This window comes from Malus domestica, chromosome 17 (assembly GCF_042453785.1).
Source record: "Malus domestica chromosome 17, GDT2T_hap1".
NCBI lineage: Eukaryota > Viridiplantae > Streptophyta > Magnoliopsida > Rosales > Rosaceae > Malus > Malus domestica.
Window position 1 is genome coordinate 29,060,144 of NC_091677.1, and position 4,743 is coordinate 29,064,886.

At 31.9% G+C, this 4,743-nt stretch overlaps 1 long non-coding RNA gene across 1 annotated transcript; it reads right to left on the reverse strand.

Annotated features, from left to right (window-relative positions):
- Positions 1 to 552: 552 nt before the first annotated feature.
- On the reverse strand, positions 553 to 2,505 carry LOC103405653 (uncharacterized). Its single transcript, XR_524459.4, has 4 exons — positions 2,404 to 2,505; positions 2,182 to 2,229; positions 963 to 1,091; positions 553 to 818 (listed from the first exon to the last, which is right to left on the reverse strand). It is a non-coding gene; the product is annotated as an uncharacterized lncRNA (long non-coding RNA).
- Positions 2,506 to 4,743: the final 2,238 nt, after the last annotated feature.

Consider the following 4,743-nt stretch of genomic DNA (forward strand, 5'->3'; position numbering starts at 1 on the left):
TTACAGAATTAGATGATCGCTTAGCTAAAGGTAATACTGAATTGCTTATTTGCTTGGCATGTGTTGAGCCCGAATGATTCATTTATAGCTTTTGATAAAGACAGGCTTGTTCGCCTTGCTCAGATGTATCTTAAAGATTTCAAGGATTGAGATAGATCAGCACTTGAAGATCAATTTGATATTTATATTCGTTTTGTGCACTACAAGAAAACATGGCTTCTGTGACCCCTTGAAATTCGTCATATAATAATATATGTGACGAATTTCTGTCGTCACAGTGAGCGTCACCTATGTCGCATCACATAAAAGTATGTGTGACGAATTCTCTATGCCTCAATAGATTTCTAGTGTACGTGACGCGTTGTTCATCACGTATTGCTGCTATTTGTGATGAGTTGGTTGTCGCCCAAACCCAGAGTAAGTGAGGAATATAAGAATTCTTCTCATTTGAAATTATTTATTTTTATTTTATTTTATTTATTGATTTTGTTACTTTCATAACCATATTGAAAACTAACTGTATAATAAGTAAATAAATAATATGAAACATCCTTGACACAAGACAAATTTTATTTATAATTCAAATGGAGGTAAGTTTTACATTTACATGATGTCTAATATAAAAATCCTACAAACTAATACACTCGAATTGTAACTTCAAAACTAATAACATAACAAAAACTTGTTGCCAGTTCTCCCAACTCAATTGACTAATACAAACTTGTTGCCACAACGCACAAAACCCATGATGCTAGTCCCCGAATCATTTCAAGCTATACAGCTGCAGTTGCATTGTTCAGTTTACTTCTGTGAAAGATCTGAGATCAATAAGGATCGTATTAGCATAAAAGTTAAAATGATTATATATACCTATGAGACTACAATAGGAAGATGCGTCACACTTCTAAATTAGTATTAGAAAGAAAAAAACAGTGAATGACATGATTTTTCCAAATTCACACCTGAGAGAAGAACGCATTACACATTTATAGCTGCAAAAGTTTAAATCTCTTTTCTTCAAGCATTGTAGAAAATCTCATCCATTGTTATCTAAGATAATGTATAGTTCTGCACCTGCAATGCTCAGTTACCTGTGCATGTAAAAACAGAACAATCTTACTCGGTATTAATCCTTCAAAAAGTGAGTTACGGGAGTTCCAGTTTTCACTTAAATTGCCAAGTATGTTTGATTAAGTGAGATTAAGATGAATGTTCAAAGCAAAACTACCAAACTTGCAGAGCATAAAACCTAAACCCGTGACATCTTGGATTACAAAACACAAACAAGGAAGCTACCTTTATCAAAAACCATGATCAGTATGCAAAGAACACAATCATAACAAATTACAAAGGTGGTTGTACTCTTACTAAACAACCCAATGGATATATTCACCTAAGCTAATGGCCTCTAACCAATAAAGGAATAGAAAAACACACTGGATGAAAAGTCTCGCTAGTTGGAAGAAATTACTTAAAATCAATGCAAAGTCATAATAATCAAACTATGACATAAGCGTTCAACTATTTGGTATCTAACTTAGGCCTGGTTTGGTACTGAGGTGATTTTGAAAAAAACTAGTATCAGAAAAAGCTGGGAGCTTTTTTGTGTTTGGTAAACATTCAGCTTCAACTTTTTTTCACAATTTTGGGTGAAAAAGGCAAAAAACAAGAAGCTGCAAAACACAACTTTGAAAAATCGGCTTTTTTTCATATCTGTTTTACATAAAAGTTTACCAAACATTATAATACTGCTTTTTTTTTTCAAAAGCATTTTTACAAAAAAATTTACCAAACACTTTACAGCTTTATTTCACAACCGCTTATTCTCACAGCACAGCGGAAGCAGTTTTTTTTCAAAGCATAACAATATCAAACCACGTACACACACATATATATATGTTATATGTTGCTTAAACGCAATTGAGATATCCCAAATTGCTTAAACACAATTGAGATATCCTCAAGGCTTAAACGCAACTGAGCAGCTGAATATATACATATATATGAGAAGGATATATATATTGCTTAAATCTTTCTTTATAGTTTCTTAAATCCTAGAGACCCATTTCCAATCTTTCTTCAAATACAGAGCACTTAAAGAATTATGATTCAAATTCACAGTAATTGAAATTCCCAAGCCTTTTCAACAAATGATATCAACAACAACTGAGAATCTTTTACCTTAAATTACCAAGAAAAACCAAAGAAGTCCAGAAATAAAATTCCATCCTGCAAGTTCATAACAAACAAAAAAGCATTAAAATAGAACGACCAAATAAAACAACTTATTAAAACCTATATATGTGCAACTAAATCATGTGAATAATCCCAAACGATTACTCATAGCAAAATAGCCCAGGGACAAATACATATAAATCTTAAATACAGAAAACCAAAATTTACCGAATTATAGGCCTCAGAGGATGGATGGGGAGCTGAAGGGCTGATAGCTTACTAATTCTGGAAGTAATTACTTGCAAATTCAAAACCATTGTTAAAAAGAATGATAAAATTGAATTGTTTAAACCTTGAATTTGAGTTGTTGATGAAAGGAGTATCTAGGGTTCTAGGTTTTTCAGTCGTGGAGCAAGAAATTGCGAGGAGGTGATAGGCGCAATAGAGAGCGGGCGCAGAGAGAGAGACGATTACGGTGTTTGGCGTGGATTGGCGTGTCGTCATGCTAAAGATATGTATACAAGGATTGAGAGACGAGATCGGCGGGTTCAGGGTTTCTGGGTCACGGTGGTGCGAGAGCTGAGAGGAGAAGAAAGGGGAATGTGAATTGTAGTCTAGAATTAAATATTAGTCTTAAATTTTTAATTATTTAAGGTCCCAAATTTGATAATTCATTAGGGCGCCACTACTTCCCGCTTTAGATTTGGGAAGGAATCTGAAAGGGTTATGTGACGCTTTCCACTGTTCTTCTCGGATTACCAGAACGCGGAATGAAATTTTTCGTCACCGAGTAGTTTCCAACTTTGGTACTTACGAAACAGTCATATCTGACGACTGTTAGAGCATCTCTAAATGAGATGTCAAATACAGTATGTCAAAATTTTATTTGATGGTTGATGTTAGGCCTTGCAAACTGGTCGTATCTGTCTTGTTCATGTCGTTTTCGTGTAACACCTGTTATCTTAACGGATCGTGTCGTGTCACACCTGTTATCTTAACAAGTCGGGTAAAATGACCCGACCCATTATAACCCATTATGACCCGTTAAGAAACATATATTTTTTTCTTAAATTTGCACATATCACACTTTGCTACATAAATATTACTTCAAAACATTAAAACACATAATTTAATATATATATATATATAATTATTTTAGTTTTTAGGGGTATAAAATTGTTAAATTAATGTATATAATTATTATAGTTTATTTATACTCATTAAGTATAACATAAGATTTTGTGGTATCCACTAGTGTAATTTTTTAAATTGAAGATCGAATTCATTCATTGTATTCATATAGGGTCAAGGAGTGTAGCTGTAAAAAATCATCAAAATCGGAGTTAAAATAACCGTTAAATAGTGATTTTTCGTTTTATAACCATCGAAAAGTTTTGTTCGGTTACTTAATCTGAATGTTTGTTTTTTGTAAATTTTGGCGTATGCGATCTCAAAGTATATACAAACATGTTTGACGATTGGATCATTGAAACTAGTTTCGTAGAATGCGTATCTCATCAAAACAATAAATTCACTAACACTTAAGAGTTTATTTTTACTTTCATTAAGTATAACATAAGATTTTGTGGTATCCACTAGTGTAAATATTTTAAATTGAAGATCGAATTCATTCATCGTATTCATATAGGGTCAAGGAGTGTAGCTGTAAAAAATCATCAAAATCGGAGTTAAAATAACCGTTAAATCGTCATTTTTCTTTTTATAACCGTCGAAAGGTTTTATCCTGTTACTTGATATCTGAATGTTTTTTTTTTTGTAATTTTTGGTGTATGCGATCTCGAAGTATATACAAACATGTTTGACTTTTGGATCGTTGAAACTAGTTTCGTAGAATGCGTATTTTGTCAAAACAATAGATTCACTAACACTTAAGAGTTTATTTATACTTTCATTAAGTATAACATAAGATTTTGTGGTATCTACTAGTGTAAATATTTTAAATTGAAGATCGAATTCATTCATTGTATTCATATAGGGTCAAGGAGTGTAGCTGTAAAGAATCATCAAAATCGGAGTTAAAATAACTGTTAAATCGTGATTTTTCTTTTTATAACCGTCGAAATGTTTTGTCTCATTACTTGATATTTGAATCTTTGTTTTTTGCAATTTTTGGCGTATGCGTATCCCATAAAAATAATAGATTCACTAACATTTAAGAGTTTATTCATACTTTCATTAAGTATAACATAAGATTCACTAGTGTAAATATTTTAAATTGAAGATCGAATTCATTTATTGTATTCATTTAGGGTCAAGGAGTGTAGCTGTAAAAAATCATCAAAATCGGAGTTAAAATAATCGTTAAATCGTGATTTTTTGTTTTATAACCGTCAAAAAGTTTTGTTCAGTTACTTAATCTCTGAATGTTTGTTTTTTGCAATTTTTGGCGTATGCGATCTCGAAGTATATACAAACATGTTTAACGGTTGGATCGTTGAAACTAGTTTCGTAGAATGCGTATCCCATCAAAACAATACATTTACTACCACTTAAGAGTTTATTCATACTTTCATTAAGTATAATATCCACTAGTGTAAATATTTGAAA